The 25,936-nt window shown below is 39.0% G+C and overlaps 1 long non-coding RNA gene across 1 annotated transcript; it reads left to right on the forward strand.

The window, feature by feature from the left end:
• The first annotated feature begins 24 nt into the window (after nucleotides 1–24).
• LOC132327608 (uncharacterized) lies at nucleotides 25–24,153 on the forward strand. The gene is made up of 5 exons (XR_009486560.1): nucleotides 25–196; nucleotides 12,472–12,564; nucleotides 13,710–13,771; nucleotides 19,382–19,558; nucleotides 22,106–24,153. It is a non-coding gene; the product is annotated as an uncharacterized LOC132327608 (long non-coding RNA).
• The last annotated feature ends 1,783 nt before the right edge of the window (nucleotides 24,154–25,936 follow it).

Below are 25,936 nucleotides of genomic sequence, written 5' to 3' on the forward strand. Positions count from 1 at the left end.
GGGGGGCGGGGCCGGGGCGGGGGCAGCGGCGCTCCGGCCGCTCCCCTCGGCCGCCTCCCCTCAGCCGCGTCCCGCAGCAGCGAGCGGCTCCCGGCTCGGCTGCCTTCGGCGCTGCTCCCCCGTGCGAGGTGCTGCCGTGGGCAGGTGTTGTCCGGGCAGCCCCGGCCCTGCAGGAAGCACCTCGCATCCAAGAGAAGTAAGTGCGGCTCAGCAGTAAGATGTGCCTTTTGGGGAGGACAGGGTGGTCATCCTCTCCAAGAGGCCTCGTTACTTGGTTCTTCCCTCACGTGTGTCGCTTGAGAATTCGGAAAACTTGGGTCACATCACCATCATTTAAACAGCTCGGCTTTGGCTAGAAGTTCAGAAGAAGCAAGCCAGTGTGCCAACTCTTTCTTTGTGCGTTTCCTAGGGTAACACAAGGATGGTGGTAAATTCTGTAAAAGTTCAGTGGGTGAGTTTTGTCCCTTAAGGGGAATTCAGCGAAAACCTAACGCAGGGGATGTTTCCTTGTGTCCCCCCTTTTAAACAAAGGATGCACATTCCCAGAGACTCTGGATATACGGAAAGGTATTTGGTGTATTAGCTCCGTGTGTGTGTCAGTAGTTTGTACCTTTATGTTTCTTGCTGCTGTGTTGATTTTTTTTTTTTTTTTTTTGCCCCCCGGAAAACACTGATTTTAAGTAGTATTTTGAAACCGGGGGGGGAATCTGTTTTTCTTAGCCATGTGTTTCTCTCAATGGCTCTCTGTTGCTTTGCAACCCAAAATACAGATGTTTATTTCACATGTTTATTGTTTCAGTAGGAATCAGCTGCTGTAACGTGTCGGTCACCATTCATGAAAGTGTGTTTCTTTCCGGTACTTCAGGTGTAAAATAAGTGAAACAATGGTAGCCATTTGCTGAATTGGAGGTATCTGCCACAGTAGATACAGTTATTGATCAGAAGTAGTTTGTCATGGACAGAATGTAGTTTGTCATGGACAGAATGTAGGTGCAGAAGACTTGCAAAGTTTTGATATTGATGTATTATCCTGTAAATAGGGACCACTGAATAGAGGAATGCTGCTGAAAAGCTGCCAAGAAAAACCTTTCTGCATGACCCTGCAAGGCCTCCTTATGGCCTGCTGTAAACTGCCTTCATCTGTTATCTCTGGTTTTCATCACTGTTGGGTCAACTGACGTAAATCACAGAAATGCAGAAAAATTGATTACTGAAATGGCTGAATAATGCTGCTAATTTAATGAACTGATTCAGCTTCTGGGAAACATTTCACAAGCAGCAGAGCCAATACAAAGGGTGGGGAACAGAAAAGACCAGAGAGTAAGGGGAAAAGAAGGGCAAAGTTTGAATTTGGAAAGAGTGGCATGGGATTGCTTTTTCAGTGACAATAAACAGATCAGCTCAGATGCAGGTTGAGTTCATATTCTAAGAGAAAGGGGAAAACACACAAAGAGCCCCAACAGATTCTGGAACATGTTTCCTAACCGAAGCAACTTCTAAGAGTCCAAAATTCATGAATTCACTTCAATCAAAAGGGATAACATTGCTTTTAATATAACATGAGAAATAGATTTCTGTTTATCCAGGTGTGTGAATTTTAGATTTTTTGTGAAACTTTATTTAAAAGGGGAAAATCACTGAAATTTCAGTGCCTCTAAGTGAGGTGTTTTATAAACACCTCACTTAGAGGCACTGAAAGTAAGGAGAGTTTTTAACTATTTCATGTTGCTTGTTATTATAATTTATGTTCCTTGTCATATTGTTCATATGCGAACTATATTCAATTGAGATATGTAAATAATATAACCCTAGGACTTTTTTGAAAATAGAATGTAGATGACAGAAGTAATATCTAAATATGTGAAAATAGTAGAAAATAAAAGGCTATGGGGAAGAATGATAATAAAAGCTTGCTGCTTTGTGCTGAGTTAGAAACATATTGATGTTGAGAAAAGATGGTGCAATTTTCCTGATTTTTTTTTCTGTTATAGAGGCTGATATTGCTATCTGGGGAAAAAAACCAAGCCTGGTAATTATAAAACTACCAAGGATTATTCACAGTGAGAGACTGCCTCTTTTCTTTCTCCCTTCCTCCTTCCTCTGACATCCATTCATTCTGGAGTCTTTTTAAGGTGGCTTTCACTGCCTCATCGTCTTGTAATGGAGGATTTTGCTGTTTACCTGTGAAGGGATGTGTATAGTTAAAATTCCCTGAGGATTCGTTTACCAGGTTGTCACACATGAAGTTTTGATGATGGTTGTGTGATGTGTTTTCTGCCTTTAGCAGAAGGCATCCCACCCCCTCCCATTCTGCCCCCTCTCCATTTTATTTCTGTCTCGGGAACTGCGGAGGAGAAGGTGAAAATGGAAACGCTTGGTCATCATGCTCTCAGGTTAGGTTAGAAAAAAATCAGGATGGAAGCAAAAATGTTGAGAGAATCAAGCCTTCATCAACTGCAGTATGCTGATAGAGTATCCCAATTAAATTATTCATAAGTTAGCTGTACAGCATGATAGGAAGAGCAAATGTAGGAAAGCTATAATGAAGCAACCATAGAAAAGCAGAGGGGAAATCAGTAATACATTTTTTTCCTTTCCTATCCTGTGAAATAACTTTCTGTCTGCTGAAATGATCTTGTGAATGTATAGTAAAAACCACTCCATGTAGCATTTTCCAAAATGTAACTGTGAACAGGAATGGATATTAATGGTGCCTAGCAAACATTAAAGCCTCATTTTCTCCTACCTTACCCAACCTGTAGCTATTTAGCCAGGGACATTAAATATATAAAGGTCTTCCCTGCTATCAAATTGTAAGCTTTGAAGTTGAAGTTAAGTTTTTGATTTGATACTATGTTATGCTCAGTGGCTGTTACACTTGCAAAGATAGGTATGCCTATACAATATGAAGGTAATGAAGAGACAGGTCCCTCAACTGTGCTGAGAAATCACATTTTTTTCAGCTGGTGATTGTTACAACCGTTCTAACTGGAAACAGCGCTGCCAACAGTTTAGCTACCCACATGCACAAGAGTCAACTGCAGCAGCATCTCACTGGTGAAATAATGTAATTTCCTAATACAGGCAAGCTCTCCATCCCTCTGTGAGCTGCCCTGGGGTGATGCTGAAGAGCAGACTCTGGGAGGGAGCCAGCTGTGTCACCTGTGCTGGCTGACCAAGGAGGCAGCAACAGGGACACACCTCCTGTGCACAGCTGGCTGGTGATCCCAGGAGTGAAGCCTCAGTTTCTCTCACTTTCTGTACCTTTGCACTTTCTCATGTGTTTTGACTATGCTGTGCTTGTTCTGAACAGGGGGCTCCTGGTTGCCTGTCTCTCTTCACTTAAAAACTTTTGTCTGAGTTAGCAGTGTATGAAATTCAAAAAGTGATGGTCCATCTTCCCTGTGTTCATCTATTGTCAGTGGCCAAATACTATAAAATTGGTTGCAAATTTAGAAGGCATTTTTTTCAAGCCTGTGGAAAAGAATTGTTATAGTTCAATTACATTTAAAAGACCCAGTTTGGGTTCTTAAAGAGACTTTTGCCTTTAAGGCAAAACTGGCTTCTTAGTCATGTTGACCTTGTTGTTGAAATCAGAATTATAGAGGTCACTGTGCTCAATACATGCTTGTAGTTTGATGTGCAAAAAGCTTCCCTTTGAAAAGGCAGCAATGAAGAAGCAGACTACATAAAATTTCCAAGAAGATGTTTTGTTGCCTTTGGCTGCAATGTATTCAAAAAATATAAAACTAAGTCTTTAAAAGAGAAAGACAGGGTGATTTGTCATTATTTGCTGATTGGAATTTGTGTGCAGTTAATATTCAGAAATCATTCATGAAGTTGGTAATGATTTTTGAAAGTGGCTTTTTTGTAGTGTTAACAGCCAGTCATGTGAAACCTAATCTTGAAAGTGAATTACTGACCTTGTTTACAACATTCAAGTTATTCTGGCAAGAAATGAAAAAAACACTGTGTTACTTACCTGAATAGTTGCTATAGCACAATTTGCAAATGGATTACTTCAGCATAGAATTAATATTTCAATCTGTATGCTGAAATTTGTTAATGTAAACTATATAGACAATACTTAAGAATAACAAACATGTCTCAGGAGCCTTACTGGAATTAATCCTAAGAAATACTAGACTCTGACCAGTTTTGTGTATCACATTTCTATTTTTCATTTGACCAGGTATAAATCTTGTTATTCATCCAGTTGTGGTTTGTGCTGGTTGGTAATATAAGCTCTGCAAACCAGGAAGCTATAGACCTCTTAATTCTAAATTTTTTTTCTATGTACTGCACTGTAAATTTTTAAGAATGGTCAGGACTAGCTAACTGTGAAGCAGTATATTATGGTCTGCTGAAAAGGAAAAAACTGTTGTATTTCACATAGATTCAAGAAATGTTTGATTTCTTGAATGTAAATTTGTTACCAGACCATCTTAAACATATGTTTAAGTGCACCCCTAAATTTACTTGCAATCAATGGGACTTAAAATGTGCTTTACATGTCTCATTGATGATTAAAAACATGTGCATACTATGAATATATGGAGATAAATAACTATGGAGGGTCTGATCAGCCAATATCTAAGTGTCCTTGTTTTCCATTTGGAGACCAGGTACATTCCCTCTCAAGGCACGTTCATCTCTTTCAGGGTCATGTGGTGTAAGTACAATCATTCCATTGCTTTGAGCAGGTAATTTCTTCCAAGACAGAAATGTCTCAGATTGTTTGGTTTGGTTGGTTGGTTGGTTTGGTTCTTTAATACAATACTGTTTATTCAGAATGTATATATATGGATGAATAATTTTTTCAGATTAATGTAAAATCAGTCAGCAGCAGGCACTTCCCTGTGTTTTATTTACAGTTCTGCTTTTTCAGTGAGTTCTTTACCTCAAGGAGCTGAATGACTCTTTCTCAAGTAACTGGTTTTCTTTATGGTGGCTTTTTGGTTGCCAGATGACATGGCTACTTGGATAGGCTAACATAAAATAAGGAAAGATCTGTTTGTGGTGTGGCAGATACTTTATGCATGTTGTCTCAAGGTATCTGTGAAGATTTTTGTGTTTGCTCTGCCTTCAGTAGGAATAAGGTAAGATATCTTCCACTTACTGCAAAATGAGAATGATACATGTAATTTCCTCATTTTTTCCCTTTCACAGTCTAGTCTTTGAAGCCATTCAGAGTTCAAATGTGTGTGTGTGTGTGTATATATATATATGTGTGTGTGTGTGTGTGTGTTCTTCCTTAAAGTACTGGATTAGAAATTACAATTTTGACTAAATGGTATGTTGTTTCATATGTTGGAGGAGGATATTCTTTTCCATATTACTCTTGCTGTGAAAATCTTCAGTGAGGATGATGTCTTTTTCAATAAAATTGCCTGGTAAAATCATCCTCCTCCTCAGAACTGTATAAATGGATGACTTTGGTTAGTATAATCAAGTTATGAATGTATGACTAACCTGTACTGTGCTCTCTGTGAATTGGTAGAAAAACATAGCCCAAACAGAAAATAAGCAAAATTTGATCATTTGATGAACTGCCTTAGAATAGCCTTAAAATGTCTTAGGATGTCTAACAGAAAAACAAACAAAAAAATTATTAATATGATAAGAGAAATACTGGCAATGAGAATTGAGAGTTCTCACTTGAAAGAAAACCTACAAGAAACAATACATTCAATAAACAGGATTATGAAGGTTCTTTAGCATGGAAGGAGGCCTGATTGTTTGGGTTTTTTTTTTTTGGCTTTTGTTTAAGTGAGATCTGTCCTTATGTTGTATTAAGAGCTGTGATGCACAAAAACAAAGAGCAGAGCTGCCTGCAGAGTGCCAAGAATATGTGTTGTTGAGACACATTTTTAACACATAAGGCAACATTTGAAGAATAGGGAGGGGGATACCATGGCACGAGGGGAGAGCATCAGATCTCAGCACAAGGCATTTGTAGCTGTCCTTGAGATAAACAGAGCAATGGGACAGAGCCATCATGGCCCTTTGCCTGACTGGTTAAAAATAAGCACTGTACACACTTGGTATGCATTTCTCCCTTGAATGTGTAGGAGGAGAGAAAAATCCACACAGGAACAGATGCTCTGTTCTTGTCCTGTTCACGGCACCCTCCCAGGTTCTTACCCCTGCCCTTCACTCAGTGATGGCACTCTCAAGGGAAAGGCCAGTTTGATTCTTAATCCCTGTAGGATGGGAGCACATCTATGGATGGAGTTGAGGATTGACTGATTTTTTTATAAATGTATTGGCTCATCATAAAAGAATAAATATTTCATCTGGTGGACCATAAAAACAATTTCTCATTACTTTGGTATGAATCTTGACAGGATAAAGAAAAAGGATCAAATCCTAATTTGGGGAAGTACTGTTCTGTGAAATTGATTCACAGCAAGTATACCTGAGTGAGTAAAAGGACCAAAGAAAAGTAAGGAAAGAAAAATTATTGATTTATTCAATGTTACATGTTTTCTAAGAAAATCAGGGTGTTATTTCCCCCAGAAAACTTTATAGTTGTCCAGCATTCTGTTTGTAATTGGGGCTTCCTGTGTTTGGCTTAATTTTTTTTCTCTAAATTCTTTGCAAACTACCAATGCAGCATCTATCTTTAAGATGAAAATTTGCTAACGCTTGATTATATGACTACAATGAAAGTATTTCAGCTAAGTACTCTGAAGGTTTTGAAATGACTATTGGTATTTATTAATGCGGTGTTCCATGTTTTGGAAAGAGATCAAGGTCAGTTGAAGCATTTGTCCAGCTCACATCACATTACATTCAGATTGCATCTGAAATCTCCAGTTGCTTTGTTTTGCCTTTGGACAGGTGTTCAGAAGGTTTGTCAGGAATGTTAGGGCCATGTTGGACAGGTGTATGGGCACATTGTGTGTCTGATTCTTCCCTTGACTTGAACTAAATCAAGTGAAAGCCCTATTAAGCCAGAGGTATTGCAACAAAGCAAAATGGGCATGAAAGGATAGTCAAACACAGACTGTTTCCTCCAGGCTGTTTCCTCATATTCATTCATTTCTTCACTGTGTGAGGAGCACAGCAGCCAGGTACAGTGGCAATTGGACATTGCAGATGGCAGAAAGGGAATGAGGAAGTACCACTGTCCTGCTTCCTCAGCTAAGCAAACACAGATCTTTCTAATTACATAGTCTGATTTGAGATATGTGTTACAGTTTTTCAAATTATATGTTAGAGTATAAATTGCTGTAAGGTAAGCATTGTATAGTTTCATATTGGAGTAAATACATATGGGCTGTACATTCAACTTCAGTAGTATTTTGCTTGATTTCATAAGGCTAAATATGCATACACAGCTATTACATTTAATAACTAAATCAAAATTTCTGCAGAAGGCCACACATTAAAAAAAAAACCAAAACTTCATTTTAAGTGTTTTTCTGTGTGTCATTTATCTTAAGCCACTTTGTCTTTCACAACCCCTTTCTTACTCATCTATAAAACTTGAATGCTCCTCATCCTCCCACCCACCAAGTCACTCTGGACCATTAAGGTCCTGGAGCTTCTGATGTTGTGGCACTTGGGGACATGATTTACGTGATTTAGTGTTGTCAGGTAAATGGTTGTACTCAATGATCTTGGAGGTCTTTTCCCACCCAAGTGATTCCATGATACTATGTTTCATTCCCTCTGTGATAAAGCTCTTCTTATGCTATCTCCAAGTTTTGGAGCCCTTTTATGTCCTCAAATCCTTTCTTTTTTTTTTTTTTTTTGAGGTTTATGTTGATCTTTCTGCTGGCCTTTCCTTCATGCTTGTGTCAGGATAGAATCCATGGCCTAAGCAATTTCTCTTATTTCCACTCCTAGACCTCTGCCCTTCCTGAATTCAGAAAAGGTGCTGATGTGACAGTGAAGCACTCAGTGAGATAAGTGGTAGACTTCCTGAAACTGTGTTCTCTGTGCAGTGTCTGTTAGTAAGAATGACTTGCAGCAACAAATCAGCAGGATGGAATGGAGCCAGAGAAACCATGAGGAGTGAAAGGTGTCCAGGTTACCTAAGCAAATTGGATTGTAAAGGCGAAAGATTGGAATGTGTGAGAAATTAAGATAGACTGCTCTTAGAAAGTGCAGAACCATTGTCAAGTGTTCTGTCAGTCCTGATTTCCTACTATTTAACTGCATTTCTTCCCTTTTCAGGCATCTCTTAGGAATTTGCTGATGGTGATATCAGTTATCTGTCACTACTATATTAAGGTGCTTCTTCCAAAATGATAAGTGATGTCATTCTCTTAATAGAATTGTCACCAAGCTTCAGAGTCATTGTAGTGACTTGCAGGGCTCAGCATTTCAGCAAAGCCCTTAGAGCAAATGCTGAAATTCTTTTCAGTTTGTGTGTCAAAAGTTATCGTAGATTTGAGATGTATGGAAAAACTGGAGTCTGTTCTATGGAAATTCAGCATTTCAGAAAGGCAAATCACTACAGAGTTGGTGAGGAAAAAGAGCTTGGTGATCCATGGGATTAGAAGTGTAGAGTGGGAAACTAGGAGTGTAATTACACTACACAGTGAAGTATAAGTCTGTAAATAATTATCTAATCACCACTAAACTGTTTCCAGAAGTGAATTAGTGCAGCCACCTTAGTTTGGCTCTGAATACATGCTGAGGAAGACTAGCTGTCTCAGTGACAGGGCACATTGGCCTGAAAGGAATGTGCTAACCTATCTGCACAGCTCCTGGGACCAGGGCCATGCGGGTGTGGAATGTCTGCAGTGTCTCTGCTCTGACAGGCCTGGTGTCACAGCCAGCTGGGACCTCTTCACATTGCATACCATGGTAGGAGAGATGTGCTGTGAAAGCTCTTGCCTCAATGAGCCAAGCTAAATGAGTATTAACAGATGATATAATTTCCTTCTCTGACTGTACCATCACAGAGGTAAAGCTCTCTTGAAGCCAAGGAACTGGATTAGTAGAAGAGCATAAGTCATCAACTGACTAGGTATGCACTCACTCTAAAAATCAAAACATTGAGACCTCCATCTGATAGAGTAGTTACTAAAGGGACTTTGGTCAGTTTCTGAAATAAATTAAGTAATTCTGAAATAAATTAAGTGATTAAGCAACTGCAAGTGTAAGAGCTGAGTACTTGCAGTGATTTAGGAGTTCCCTTCTAGTCCTATGTTTGTATGTCTCACAATTCTGTTCAAGCATCAGGGTCAACAATGCATCCCACTATTGACTCATCTGGGAAGAGCAGGGTCCTAATTACAACCTTGTGGAGTAATATCCTGCTCTTATATTTCATGTATCTCTTATCTACATATATTTCAACTATATTTCAGTTAACACAGCTGAGGTGTGAAAGCAGTGGTTTGTCTGGTAGCCAGAATATATAACCTCAAAAATGTGTAGGGAATTAGACTGCTTCAGTTGGACAGTTAATGAAGCACTTTTGTTTTATTGTGATTCTTTTTAAGTAGCAGTGATAGAAACAGAGAGCTCTTGGCCAAATTTCTTGTAACAATACGCCAAACAATATACATAATGATTTCAGTCATTCTAGTCATGAGGACCTGAGAGCTCTGAATTCAACAAGATGAAGTCTACCTAACCTAGTTAGTAGATTCTTATGGAAAAAATGTCCAGAGGCAGTCATGCTTGCAGTGATTTTTCCATCATGCTCTTCAGGCCTTCAGTGACTAGGAACCTCTTTTGTTTAACAGTTACTGCTGACCTACTGAATAGAACTGCTGAATCAATGAAGTCATGCTTTTTCTGGTCCATGTACAGTTTATGCCTCACAATATGTAATGAAAGTAAGCTTAGTTTATTATTAAAAAAAAAAAAAAAGCCTTCCATGCCTTGCAATATTTATATTGGGAAAACTAGTGAATTGCTATTACCAGATCACCTTTTGAATAAAGTTCATTACTTGATACATTGCTCTCATATTCTTCTCTAGATGTTTTTCTAATTCTATCATAATGTGTTTGATAATGTCATGACTAAAGCTCCAAATTATTCATAAAGTGTTTGTGGCCTGAGTGTTTACAGGGCAGATTTTTCATGTTTTTCTGTTAATTTTTAAATAAATCCCAGGTATGTTTGTTCCTTTTAGCACCAGATATTTTCATATTTCTTTCCTGGTGATACTAACACCCCATATATATACATATATGTGTATTTTCTCTTCCCTTCTTGATGTGCATTGCACTTAATGACACTGAATAGCCTCTGGCATTTTATCACTCATTCAGTATTGAACCACCTCCAAAGCTTTTCATAGCTAGTCCTAGATTTCCTCAGCCTAATAGTTTTGTGTCATCTGATGTTTTTTCCTTTGTCTAATTATGTGTGTTCTTTTTCACGATGTTTATGAATATACTGAAGGCCTACATCTGTCAGCTGAGCCTAAGTCAGTGAATCCTGAAAAAGAATACAAGCAATATAAAATATGACCTATAAAAATAATTCAGCCTTGTTTCTTCTGAAATGAATTGTGCCATTTTAGTTTTATTTATTTATTACATAAGTAGATATATTTTTAATTTATTTTCACAATGCAGCTCTGCTTTTCATTGCACTTGTAGGATAATGGAAATAGAAGACAAGAGAAATTCACTGCTTGCTGATAAATATCACACTTGTTGACATTAATGACTAACACTTTTATGTCATATTTCACTCTATGGGATTCTGGCACATACTGACAATTTAACAGTGATTGTCAGGAAAGGACTATATAAAATAAACTGTTCTTTTTATTTTTTTACTGTTAGCATGTAGAGGTTGTCTTTGACTGTCTACAAGCTCCTATTGGCTTAATCCACTATATTTACTTATAAAGCTATGAATACCTGCAAATCCTTTAAAGGATTAACTGTATCTGCCTGCTAAGCTTTCCGAGACAGTTAAAAATAACTGCAGGCTGATTCTACTGACACACTAAAAATTGGACCTGCTCTACATTTTATGTTGTATTTGCTGCTGCTTTGACAGATGCGATACAGTCTGGAGGTACTTAAACCTTCTGTGAAGTTGGGTTGACCAAGTGCTCTCAATACCCCAGTTCTGACTAGCAGCTGTTTTCCCTTACAGCCCAAAGAAGATCAGCATTTGCTTTGTCTCATGAAAAATGCCAGTGACCAAGAACATGCAAGCTGGACAAAGAAATTCAGCTTAATATAAATTCATGAAATAAAGGTGTTCTTCTCTGAAGAAAAGGCTTTGCTTTATACAAGTGGTCTGCGGTGCAGTCCTTCCTGTTTGTTTTTTTTTTTTTTCTAGCTGTACTCACTGACTTCAGAAAATGTGTCTCTTTTCCACATTTACAAAATTTTTATATTCTACTACAGTATAAGGATGTGTGCTGGATGCTGCTAGGTATTGTTAGGAAGCCAGCCAAATATATTATATTCATCATTATATCCATAAGTGGAAGCCTTACAGGGAATGCACAGTTTCTCCCAATGGTCTGGACAGTGCAGGAGACAGCAGCACATTGAAATGTGTACTGACTACCTCTATTCCTGCTGGCTATCAAGGAAGAAGAGTTGGACTCTACCATCTTTATATATTGCACTGTATTGCATTTTATAGTGCAATATATAAAATGGAAACTTTGAGACAAGACTTAGCACTTTCTGTTGTCTTTTGCCAGGTATTTTCTCTCGGAAGTCTTGTACTGGTACAACAGAATTTTCTGGCTGCAAAAGGATACCATAAATGCTGGTGTTTTCAACAGTGATTCTCTGCTACAGTGATTTCTACCTTCATTAACAGATTGTTTAGGTTCCTGCACAAAAAAAAAGGCAGAAGTTTAAGTGCATATAACAGCTGAAACTGGTTCTCACAATTTTATAAGTGCTGAAGGAACGTAACATGGCATAGAGTTATTTTCCCCACAAGTGATAGGTATCAGGCTAATTAATACTTAGCTGAGTGCATGAAACCTGCATTTGTTTAAAGCTGAAGGGTGAATATTGAAAACCAAATTCAGTCAGATGTAGGTACTCACAAGGGACAACTCTTTCAGCATTCCTTATAGTGAACTCCTGACTGTAAAACAATATATGAATATAGAATAATATGAACTAGGGTTGGGGCTTGCCAGCCACCCTGTCAGAGTGTAAAGCACTGACACCAGCACAGAAGGAATATTGGATCCATTTGTGTGGATTCAGCCTTCAATCCCCAAAAGTATAGCTGCTAGAATTCTTTAGCTTAGCTAGTTCAAGAGCTAAGTAGTTGCTGATTAATTACTTATGCTATTTGGCAGTAGGAGGGCTGTAGATTTTCCTGCTCTTTTAAATATGTAAGCAAACTGCACAACCCAAGCTGAAGGTTCTAGCTCAGACACAATAAGCATTATAACTCTATTAACATTAATATGTGCTAATTTATGTCTAAAATACATATTAAAAATTATGCTGAGACAACTTCATACTGAGCTATATCAGGAAATCACATTGTTTTTTCTATTTCTAGCTAAGGAAAGTCAACAAAACCTTGTGAGAGTTACATTTTTAACCCCTTGTTCCAGTCAGTGTCTGCCTGCCTCTGCCTGAGGAAGCGCCATGGGTAAGCAGATACGTTGCTTGCGATACTTCAGTGTTTCTTAGAACTAATTGCAGAATTTCTGCAGTGCCCTGTATTGTACTGCTCAAGCAACAGGTGACACAGACATACCAGGTAGATTGTGTGGTTCTATTTACTTCAATACTAGTTTTTCTCATTAGGCATATATTGCTTAATGTTTGGTCTTATCTGAACTTCACCACAAACTGTGGTGAAGTTAAATTTTACTCAACATGTATTTTTGGAGGCAGAAAATGGACTTGTACAAAATGCACTTCCTAACATAAACTATTTAGTATTTTGTTCTAAAGAGAAGGTAGCATTCTTATGTTTTAAAAGAGAAATCTTGTGGAACCCAAGCTTGTCAAATTTTTGCCAGAAACTTGCTGGTTGCCTGCCAGCTCTCTACCCATCCACTTGGCAGGTGGCCCAGCCTTCCAAGAGCTGCAGCTGCCTCTGAGGCAGGGCTGGCAGCACTTGCAGGGCTGCAGGTCCCTGAGCAGGTGGCCAGATGGACTCTCTCCCAAAGGATCCTTGTCACCCTGGGCTGAGGGGCTGTGCCTCCTGCTTCCTGGCAGGGCTGGAAGCTAAGGAACTTCCAGGCCTGGAAATGTTTTATCTTGTGCCAGCTTTTAGTAACCCACTTTCTTTACTTTAAGAAATTGTTTCATAAGTGGACATCCTATTTCTGTCACTAAGGAAGGCCTTGTACCTGAAAGCAGGGGTGGATGCCTTTAACACATCACTTTGTAGCAGTCCTGCTTCTGAGGAAGGTTCATGAAGAAACGACAAAAAATGCAGCAGCATGTCTAGAGTAATGTTGCTTTTTAAGTTGGAATTTGGCTTGTGACATTAGCATTAGGTTTTGTTGAGGTTTTGTGCTTTCCTTTTATCTTAACAGACATTCTTTCCCCCCTCCCCCCACCCCCAGTAATATTTAATCTTATTTGAGATTCAATCAGGCATCAGTTATATCTTGTGAACTAATATGCAATTTTTTAATTAGTTAAATATTCATGGTAGTTGATACAACCTTGGTATTAATAATCTATTGTGAAAGAGCTGTAAGAATAAATAGAAGCTGATAAGCTTTATGCTGGTGTGTACATGGTTGCTGACCTTAGTATTTTTTTATCGTATCTTTTTAGGGCTGAGAAAAGTACAATTGAAGAGCATGGAGCATTCTGACATGTGTAACTTTTGTATCAAAGTAAGTGCCAACTCAGGTTAATAAATAATAAAAGTGCACAAAACAATTTTTCTTCCTTTTCCTGATTATTCTTTAATATTTTGCTGCATTTTGAATAGCTTGCTAGAAAACTTAGCATTCCTAATGGGCCTCTATTCCAAAAATAAATCAATTCCACAATAATAGGCAGGGTTGGAGAAGAACTATTTTTTCTGTTCCAGCTATTGTTTGTAGATTGCTACTAGATGTCATGTAAATAAATCAATCAATCTCAACTTTATTGAAGCTAAATAATGATATTGAAAGGCACATGTGAATGCAATGAAGGAACTGTGATACACCAAATATTTTATAGACTGTTGTCTGGAGATGATACCTTTTTTATGACTGCCCTCAAGGAAATGTAATGAAGAATTTTAAATTAACATAATACAGTAGAGCATAAGAAAGTTTTGTAATTAATTTGGCAGATAGAAACAGTGATACAATAGAAGATGATATTCTGATGAAATTTCTCCAGCTTTGTAACTTTTTCAGTAAAATTGCTTAGTGATTTTACTTCAGACCTTGCCCCACTAAAGGCAGTTAGTCTATTCCTGAAGTTCCTAGCGGGATAGAGTAACAGTTTCAGAGTCTAGGTGGACATTATTTTGGCTTATACAATGTTACCTCACAGGGCAAGAGATGAAGGACTAAACACTGCCTTATTTAAGGAACCAATGGCCTGTCAAAATCAGTACAAAAGGTGAAAGTACAATAATTTAAAAAAAAAATCCTCTTCTGTTTCTCAGCTAGTACAATATGTTGGAGTGGAGGTTAGTCTTGTTGTGCATTTTTCAGATGCCTCCAAATAGCTGCCCACAATGACACCAAGCTCAATTGATTCGCCCCTGTGCTACCGCAGCGTTATGTGTATTGCAAGAACTGGGGGTCTGTTAATAATAAAATTAGAATGAAATAGAAATAAATCATACATTCTGTCTCTTGCTGTCGTGATGATATGTAGTTTCTCTTTGATTTTATTACTCTCTTGCACTAGCCTAACTCCATTTCTGCTTACAAACTTAGTAACAACATGCTTACATAAAGTAGACTTTGATGGTCACATCTTCAGTTCCATCCTGGCATAGCTCCAACTGCATAGCTGTTGACTTCATGAGGATTTGAATACAAACTTAAAGTTAAGCCCATGCTTAACTGCTTTGTCAATCTGTCTCTCTCTCCCCCTCTCTTCCTGCTCTTACTATCATATAACATCTATGAAATTTAGCTCGTGCTGACATATGCATGACTGTTCAGGTATTGCTATACACTCCTTGTACATAAAACTGTGGTTGATTTACTCTTGTTTCAAGCCTGAGGAAAAGACTGCATCCACTGTGACTTCCAGAGTGCTGTGAGCATGTGTGTGTGTTTATCTGTTCTCTAAGGTCACGTGTAGGCCTCTCATCCAACCAAAACTTCTGTAAGAAGGGAGACTGCATTTCAGAATAAAACCTTCTCTGGGATTCCGTGCTAAAACTCATGCTTTTTGTAGCAGTTATAAATTAAGTAATTTTTTGGTTTTTGATTTAAATCATTTAGATGTATCAATAACTTCATAAACATTTTTCATTTTATTTAAAAACATTTACAGCAAAATACTACATCAGTAATAGTACCAAAGATTTAGAAAGCGAGTTGTATAACTACTATTATATATAATCTCACATACAAAACTAAAGTTATTACACAAAGGATAATAAAATAATATAATAAAAGGATAATAAAATTATCACTGTAGGCAGTGGCTTTCATGAAGAGCATAAGTTTTTCAAATACTTAATAAACTGAGATTTTACCAGAAGTGTAACCTTTGTTTATGTGATTTATGTGCATTCTTCCCCAAAACAGCATTCAGCTACAATAAGGTTTAGTTGGGTACTTATACATGACAACATTAATGAATGTGATATTTGACTGTCTAGAGAGATGTAGATATATTTAAACATAAGGTTTTATAACTGCTTTAGTTATTGTAATAAATCAGTGACAATATTGTCATAAATTAGAGGGGGGAAATATTTTAAGCACACATTTCCTTAAATTTTATCTCCTAAAAAGTTGGACAGCGTTTCTATGTATCTCTTCATAGTTTGGTATTTGTTGGATGTACTGTTGTTTCCCCTGGCATATGTGTTCTGTAAGGCAAAGGACAACAGAATCAAGAAATAAACATCTGACCATGTCACAAATCCAATTAACTCTGACAAGGGCTAGTAAAGTCAAGTGAATAACAAAGCACTGCTGTCTGGAAGCAGCTTTGCAGGCAGTAGGACACCAGCTGGATGAAGCAAAAGTACTTCAGGCAGCTGAATTTTCTGCCTCCACTAAGACCATCTTATACCCCGGTGAGGTCACAGTACTATAGCATTTTCAAGTGTCACATCTCATCTCTTCACTGTTTCTAAGCGGCAGGGAGGAGGAGGAGGGAAGCATTCCCCTCACAGAATGTTAAATATGTGCTAATGTCATTACAAGGTAATGCAGCGAAGCAGAAACTGCAGCAACTATTGCACAGCCTCTCAGCCACCCCCACAGTGCTGGGCTATGATAGAAAAACCTCCAAGAGATTTCAGTGCAGCAATCTTTGGGCAGAAGTCGTGGTGGTTTTCTAATCCCAAGGCCTGTGCATGTTCAAAGTAGCTCTCCTTTTTCTAGCTCTTGATGCATGTAGCTAACCAATGTCCCATTTAATGGAACTGAATGATTAAATGATTGCTTCACCGGTCTGCTGCATTCATCCATGCTTGAGACTCAGAAATGTGGGGGGATTTCTCATCTGGAATATAGCAGTGTCAATCTAGAGACATTCCTTTGGCAAAGTTATTTTGGGTTTATCTTGAGCGGAGAATCCACTCCCTGCCCATCTGACTGGAAATTGAAATTCTTCACTGCTTGTTTCCAGATAGAAAGGAAATACGTGCTCCATTTACTTTATCTGTGTAACCCAAACAACACAATGTTACCCTTGGAATCTTTTCTTGCTCTAACCTATTTCCCTGTCATGCAGTATCCTTAAGTGAAATGCTTTCCATTTACACTGTAGTAATGGAAAGAATCTTAGACCCCTATACAATACTCAGTATTTTTGCTGTTAATTGTCAACATTATTTGCAGCTCCTAATAACTTATCTTCTAGTAGCCAGAAGAGTCCAATATATAGTTTGTCAGCTTTAACACAGGTTATAAAACTGAAACAAACAGATATCCTCAGCTTTGAGATGGAGGAAGGAATATTTCTTAGGAAACAACATGAGAATTGGGGTTAGCTCATAACTCACACCTAGTTTGCATCTGAAATTTCCCAGCACTTTTCTAATAGTCCTATTTAACTGAAACTAAAATTATATTAACTTCAGCAAAATTTTCCAAAGGGAGATTTCTTTATTTCAGAATGGGATTTCTGGGTTCTAGGAACCAGAAAAAAATACACATAATGACTCAGTGATTAGGTTATTAAATTACTAGATTTAGAGCAGGAAACTGAAACTGTTTCCCCTCTTCTAATTCCACGTTTCTATGCAATGCATCTTTTGAATCTCCCCCCCCCCCCCCCCCCCACCAACTTTAAATAAATACTTATTAATCTTGGAGTTGGTCCCAATTTTCTTGATACTAAGAAATTAACATGGGGTGAGATGGGTAAATTGAAGTGTCAAGATGGTCTCTGAAATCAGAAAAAGGAGCAAGGAAACAAGGAAAGAATAAAAATATGCAGGATTGCTTCTACAGAAAACTAAAACTTAAACATGTAATCATGCTTGTACATTTTTTTTTAAGTGCACTGAAACTTGATCTTCTTGCTACAACTTTGGACACAAATAGAATTTAGCAAATGGAGATATGCTGTAGAAGCAGCACAGGCATATGCTGACATACGATTACCATATGTCAGTCCACAATGATTCTCGAGCTCCCGAGATATGTTTTGTTCTTTAAATAGTTTTCCATCTTCTTAACATTTTGAAGCATATAGACTATTTTCATTATGCTTTCTTCCTCCTTCCTTTGAAGCCATGTGCATTTACAACTGAATTAGATTAGGTAGGAAGGACAGATAGAAAGAAGCTAAAATAGCTTTCAGAAATTACTACTGCAGTCAAATATATTTGGAAATTCAAGAGTCAACTTGAACTATTGAAATAAAATAAAGTCTACATTAATCTTTATATATAAAGAAAACATGTGGGTTAGGATTTTTATCCTGCATTCATCCAGGATCACATGCAGTATTTTGTTCCTGGGATGTAACACAGCAAGTTAAAATTTAATTAAAAAACAACAAAACCCCCTTTGTATTTAATCATGTATCATTAAAACCTGAGGTTTTGATTGAACTGGAGGCTGTCTGAGTCAGAACTTCACAGACTCACAGAGAGAACATAGTAGCTGCCAACAGGCTATTTCCTGTTGCTTTTCACAACAAAAAAATTGGATATTTCAGTATGATCTGCAGATGTGCAGCATGATGACATTTAGATGCAAGTTTTACAGAGGCCTACAATTTTAGACAAATAATGTATAAAACCCCCTCCTATTTCTTAAAAAAGCAACTCCATCACTATAGACTTAACATCTTTCAACAAATAGTGTGGCAGTCTTATGTTTCTGAGCTCCTAAAAGTTTCAGAGGAAAAAATCCTTCAAATTTACTCAAATCCCTGTGAGAGCTTAAAAAAAGAGGAAAAATAATGAGAACATACATAAAAATTCTACTGTACACTGTTAAGGTAGAAAAACTGTACTGAACACATTTTTTGGCTTTTGCAACATCTCATATAGGCTTTATCAGCAAAATAGTTTGTTTCTTTAGTGAAAAAACTTGCTTTATACTTCTCAAGAGAGAAATAATCAATTTCTGAATGTCTGGAGAAATGCTGAGAATAATAACTACAACAAACAAGTCATTAGTAAGAATTTACTTTTTCAGTGCTTGAGACATAATATAATTTCCTAATAAGCTCCAACCTCCTAGCTGTTGCAAACCAAAGACATCCAGTATTGGAGTTTTCTACTAAGTGTGCATATCAGCTTGGGCCAGCACAGGAAGAATTCTTAGGGCTGGGTTGAAAGAACCAATGTTTCCTCAAAGCCTCTGATTCATCACAGGTACATTTGCTTTCTAGTTCTGTGTTTTAAAAAGGGTCAAAGCTCTGCAATGTTGAAGGGCACAAAGTAGTGCTTGACACATTGGACATAAACACAAACATCACGCAGACATCCTCCTGTTAGGAATAAATCAATTCCTGCTTGCACTAAAAGGCGCTGATGTAATCACAAAATGTTTTAGAGACCTTTTACTCCTCACTGGGTAACACTGGAAATTTTGCCCCTCTGCAAGTTATGGATTGGGTCTTAGCATTCTTTTGTTGAAATAAAGGTACTCCAGTCAATTTGAGAGTTGAACTGGAAACCAGAGTTCTGTAAGATTTTTGCTAGCCTTCTCTACAGGAAGGAAAACAACCCCACATGTATGGTGATATGTGAATCACCACATATGTGTAGTTGGGTAGGCAGATTTCTTCTAGATGACACAAGAAGAGAAAAATTAAGAAGATGATATAAAACTGTATTTTGTTTCTTATCCTAGGAAAGCCTTACATGGAACAATTTGGATGATGTCTGGACTTAAACCCATTACCAGAAAAAGATAATGATGCTGTTGTGAGAGCCAGATGAAGGGACAGCACATAATACCATATACAATGAAAATCAGAGGAGATCTTGAATGAGCAAAGAGGATGTACATGATGGAGTTATTTACCAGGTACTATAATATGAAGAAAAGCAGAGCACCTCTTCTCAAAAGGGAATTACAGAAATTAATTGAGAATATTGTGGCATCATTCCTTTAAATCCCTTATGCTCCACAGTTCCCTGTTTCTCAGTGGTACCCCCTTGCTCTCAGAAGTTTTGCACCCACTTGTTCTCTTTCCACATCCCAAACATCCTCTAAGTTTGTCTCCTAGGCTCAGCATCTCTATTTGGCTGTGAACAAAGCTGTCACAGTGGTAAACACTGTCAGAAAATTTCTGGTCTCCTTTTTTTGTATGTGAAAACAAGGAGTAAGAAGGGTGTACTCAGGTGTTTTCCTGGCACTGCTACAGTGCCTGGAGGGCAAAGGCTATTCCTCCTCCCCTGCGCCACCAAGCAATCCATGTTCCAGCACCAGAGTGAAGAGCAGGATATGAAACAAGTAAAATAGTGTCACTCAGAACCTGGAGAGTGAGAAAAGAGGGCTTCCTCCTGCCTGTGAAGTTTTTATGTACATAGTGGAGACTGGTGTGAAACATATCTACGGGACACAGGTGAAGGGGGAACTTGGTGCTTCTGAGAGGTCCTGTGGTTGAGGAAGTTTTTTGAAACAGCTTTTTTTCAGGTAGTTTTAAAATAGGTGATGATGATGTGCCGTGCTGGGCCAATTCCCACCAGATGCAAAATAACTTCTGTATATATACTGGAACTGTCAGGAACCTCAGCCCCTGCAGTTTACACCTCAATCTGCTCCTGCTGCTCTGAATGACTTGCCAAAGTAAGCACAGCCTCTGCTAGTTTATTCACTGAGCACAGACAGAACAAATACATGCAATATGCAATAATTTTCCAGGAAAATATATTCCAAAGCACTCTGAAAGTAAAAATACTGTATTTAAATGAGATTCACAGCAGCATGTTTTATTGACTTTGAGAGACAGATTCAGAAAAAGAGGATTACCAAGCTGAGGCTAATAGCTAAATTCAACATACTTACACTAGTTTACATTGTAAACAAGAATTCCACAGACCCAGCAGAAAAGTACCTGGGAGTGTTGGTTGACATCCAGATGAATATGAGCCAACAGTGTTCCCAGGTGGTCAAGAAGGGCAATGGCATTCTGGCCTGTAAAAGAATTAGTGTAGCCAGCAGGACCAGGGCAGTGATTGTCCCCCTGTGCTCGGCACCTCAAGTTCTGTTTAGTCTTTGGCCCCTCACTGTCAAGAAAGACATTGAGGTGCTGGAGTGTGTCCAGAGAAAGGCAGCAAAGCTTATGAAGGGTCTGGAGCAGAAGTCCTGTGAGGAGCAGATGAAGAAGCTGGGAGTGTTTAGCCTGGAGAAGAGGAAGCTCAGGCAGGACCTTATCACTCTCTACAATCCTCTGAAAGGAGGATGTAGCCAGGTGGAGGTTAGCCTCTTCTCCCAGGCCTGGTGACAGGGCAAGAGAAAATGGCCTGAAGCTGCACCAGTGGAGGTTCAGGTTGGATATAGGAAGAATTTTGTCACTGAAAGGGCTGACAAGCATTGGTACAACCTGTTGCTCCTGGTGCTGGAGTCACCATCACTGGAAGAGTTCAAGAAATGACTGGATATAGCATTAAGTGCTGTGGTTTACTTACATGGTGGTGTTTGGCCACAGGTTGATCTTGAAGGTCTTTTCCAACCTTAATGACTCTTTCTTAATGATCATTCCATATTTAAACATGCCTTGTTTTATTGGACAGTGCCACCTAGGGGGTAATGGCTTTTAAACTAGAGTGGCAAAGGAGAGGGAGCTTTAATAATAACATAGAAAGAATTTCTTCCATTAAATTCTCTTTCAGAATATACTAGGCAGACAAAGTACTGCTGAGATTTTCATACTGTGGAATCTGGAAAAAAACTGTAATTTTCACAGGTCCCTTTGGACCTGCCCATATTCTTTTCTCTCTTCCATAGTGAGAGAAATCTCTTCTGGCAGTGACTAGGGATGCCACAAATCCTGATTTTCTCCTCTGCTAGCCAGGTCATGCTGGTATGATCAGTGGAGAGGTTATCTACATCTCATTACTGCTGTAAGGCTGCGTAGGAGATTGCTGTATTGCTGTGTTTGGGTCTCCAAGGACTTGAAATAGAGCCTTGAAAAGTTTGCTTTTTGAGGCCAAAAGCAAAGAGAAAACTCTGGTCTACTTCTACTTAATCTAGTCTGCTAAAGGAAGGTAGTGTACAAGGCAGGGATGAGAAGCTGAGACTACTCTGTCTGAGAGCAGATAGGTTTTATTCCTCCTAACACTTCCCCCACTGTCCTTGGAATTACAAATTACAGTTGGCTCCTTTGGGCTTCTAACAATTTAAGGGAGAAATGGACAAAAGAAACTTAGAAAAACTGCCCATCTCTGTACCATGTTTATTTTCTTCAGAATGGGATTTGTTTTAAAAGCCTGAATTGTTGTAATTTCTTTCCTGAAAAAAAAAAATTCCAGGAGAGGTAATATTTTAGGAGTGGTTTTTTTTTTTTTTCCCCACACACATTTTTTATTCTCACAAATGGTATTTGATTTTATTCTGTATCTTCCACAGCAGATGGCGTGCCTGACTCCCTGAGACCAGAGATCCCAAGCAGCATGCAAATGATACAAGGAACTCGTATAACATAGAAACAATAGTATAATATAAGAAACAATTATGCAAGAAACCTGCTTCTCTTTCCTTAGAAGAAAGTAGTGATGCTACCACAATATTTTTGAAGGAAAAATGTCAACATTTTTGATTGCATGACTGTGTGTTTGAATTGTAATAAAGGGCAGGTCTCTTCCTTTCCTTCAGTAACCTCCACACACATAAGTTATTGAGTATTAATAAGAAAAGATTTTATTTGTTTTAAGTTCCTTTTAAAAATAATCCACATTGAAAAAAAAAAAAAGGCCAGCTGATAAAAATTGCTTTGTCTGCCCCCTAGAAATGGAAAAAGAGAAATTATTTTGGAACTACAAGCCACAGACATGCAAAATGGTGATGGAAGTTATACCAAAGCTTGCTGTAAGTGCCCCTCAGGTAAACAAGTCCTGTGGTAAAATTATGACATGATGGGTTGTCTTAGGTTGCAAGAATGTGGCTGGGGGTGTGTATTCTGTTGCCATCTGTTAGAGGTGGGGCAGTTATCTACTGTTAATTGGGCCACCTGTCAAAACCAGCTGGGACAGTTTTCTTTAGCTCTTCCATGAGCAATCCTCCCTCTGGGAGATACCTGCTGTTAATGGGCCATTGAGTCTCACTGCATGACTGATAAAATTACATCATCCCATTGGGAGCTGCTCCACCCAGGGGGAGGAGCCAAGCATTCCTACCTGGATATAATCTAAGATTTGGAACACCACAAGCAGCCTTTTCCCACTAGATTCCCAGAGGAAGACCAGGTCCATCTACACCACCACTGGACTGTCAGAGGAAGAGCACACCCTTCTACAGGATCACTGCTTCAACAGAACCACACCTGTCGCTGCAGGAGGGCTGCAGCCACCATTTAACAGGACTGCTACCAACACCCAGACCAACAGAGTGTCAGGTTGTATTCTGATAGTGGTTTTTGTTGTACTATTGCATTTGTATTTTTAATTTTCCTAGGAAAGAACTGTTGTCCCTATTCCCATATCTTTGCCTGAGAGCCCCTTAATTTAAAATTATAATAACTCGGAGGGAGGGGGTTTACATTTTCCATTTCAAAGGAGGCTCCTGCCTTCCTTAGTAGACACCTGTCTTTTCAAGCCAAGACATGGATAAAGCAAACTCTTACTGTCCTCTAGATGTCACAATGTGGAAGAAGAGCAACTGGATACCAGGGCTGCCACACTTGAAGCTAAGTAGTTTTTGACATGGTTGTTAAAGAAAAGCTACAGTACAGCACAGCACATTCACCATGGTGCCCATCCTGATGTGACATGCTCTGGAGCAAGCAGGCTCCTGCTCAGGCACTAGGAATAAACACTGGACCAAGCATGGGAGACAGGGACATGGACATCCATATCAGGTCCACATTGGTCATTCTGGATTCTGGCTTGGTCACTCAGCATAGATTTTTGGTGACTTCCTTGTTTTGATAAAATCAGAGAGAATATGCAGTTACACTTGTAGCACAGTGCTCTTCCCATTATAGGTTTTATTTCTTACCAAAGCAACATGTTTTTTACATATATATATGCACATATAAATAAATAGAATGGCAACATTAATAAATAATTACAATGTTAAATACATACACATCAGGAGGACTTGCTATTGCAACTTTACTTGCAGATACTTGCAAATACATACTCATCCAACAGCTCTTTCTTACAAAAGAAGATACAACAAATTCAGAGACTTGGAATAAGATATTTAAGAATAAGGATTGTGTGATTCTTTCACATATATATGTCTAAAAGAAAGACTGAGGATCAGAGTTGAGTGAAGATGAATTGAAGAAGTGGTGATAAATAGTAAGTTATTAGACATAATTTGGAACATTCAGAACTTCAAGTACAAAATAGGAAGAATCATCCTGCTCTTCAAATTCCTGAAATAATCCTGCTCCTTTTCAGAATCCTTCATGTTACAGGGCCTGGCTCATTAAAAGCTGTGATTTAAATGTATTCAGAGCTGGTGTGTGTTAAGAGCGCATTTCTTCCCCACTGTTTCCCTGTGTTAAATTTTTCTTTACCTACAAACCTGACCTCTCTGAGAGGCCTGACAGCAGAGTTAGGGAGAACACTGTCACTGGAAGCCACTGCAAGAAGACTGCTAAGAAATCCTGCTTCCACTGAATCCCTTTAGCTGTTGACTTCCCCAAGGACAACTTTCCCCTAACGTGCAAGAGGCACACCATAGGTGCAGTGTGCGTGAGACACTCTGGGCTGTCTTGACAATTGTTGTCTGCTGGCAACGAGACGAAAACCATACAAGCTGAAGTCTCTTAATCAGAACTGAGTGTATCTACACTTGCTGTCACAAGTAGGAAAACAAGGTGATGTTTAACAGGAATAAATGAGGAAGGGGTGGGGGGAGGGGGAAATCTTGGAGAGCCATGTCTGGAGAAATAATAAAGTGTTCCCATATCAACAGATAACTGTTGACTATCACTGTGTAAGCAGGGTCTGACACGAACCCCACAGTGACACAGAAGAAGCACACAGTGTACATTGATGATGGCCATTAAAGGCAACTGTCCCTGTGTCTGTGGAGCTTGACTCTAAGGCACAGAGACACAGGGAACCTTTTGGTGCTTGAAGGGGACATTTCTGGGGTGCCTTCTAACCTCATCCTACTTCCTGTTGTAAATATGAGGGTTCAAAAGAGAGCCCCCTACCTGGCTCCTCTGCACTCATCCACAGAGTCCCTGCCAAAGAGTCAGAACAAGTGGCTGCTGAGCCTACCAAGATACATCGTAGCCAAGGTGAATGCTTAAATACTATTTATGGTAGATCCAAGTAATCACAGAATCCATTTACTTGGAAAAGCCCTCTGAGATCAGGAAGTCCAGCACCTCAAAGAGACCATGGCATTAAGTGCCAAGTCCAGTCTTTCCTTAAACACTTCCAAGGGCAGCAACTCTGTCACTTCCCTGAGCAATCCATTCTACTGTTTAATTGCTCTTTCCATGAAGAAATTCATCCTGATGCCCAACCTTCCCTGGCACAGCTTGAGGCTAGTCCTGTTGCAGGTTGCCCAGGAGAACAGCCTGACCTCCCTTTCACTACACCCTCCTTTCAGGCAGTTGTAGAGTGATAAGGTCATCCCTGAGCCTCCTTTTCTCCAGGCTAAAAAACCCTGGCTCCCTTGGCTGCTCCTCATTATCCTCTAGACCCTTAGCCAGCTTCACTGACCTTTGGTGGACCCATTCCAGCACCTTTATGTCCTTCTGGAATTGAAGGGCCTGGAACAGGACACAAACACCTAAAGATCTTTAATATTCATGATTATGCCAGTGCCATTTATCCCATGCCTGTTAATTTATTAAGAAATATAGTAACAACCATTACAAAGGCTAATTGGGGTCTTCAGTGTGATGAGGGTTTTGTCCCCCTGCCAGGCTTTGGGTGTCCAGTGCCCAAACAGCAACTTAGGAAGGAATAAGGGATGCAGGTGCCGAATCTGCACTGGGCACTTATTGCCATTAATTAGAACAGTGAGAAGCACCCTAACAACACTTTAAACAGTCCGCCTGATAATCCACATAAACTAGAGAATACATTGAATGGAAACCTCTAGGTCACTGCTATTGCTCCAGAGGGAATCACAGAATGGGTCAGGTTGGAAGGGACCACAGTGGCTCAGATGGTTCAGCCTCCCTGCTCAAGCAAGACAGTCCAAAGACACTGCACAGGATTGTGTCCAGGGGGGTTTTGAGTATCCCTGGTGATAGAGACTCCTCAGCCT

Source organism: Haemorhous mexicanus, chromosome 1, assembly GCF_027477595.1.
Source record: "Haemorhous mexicanus isolate bHaeMex1 chromosome 1, bHaeMex1.pri, whole genome shotgun sequence".
Lineage (NCBI taxonomy): Eukaryota > Metazoa > Chordata > Aves > Passeriformes > Fringillidae > Haemorhous > Haemorhous mexicanus.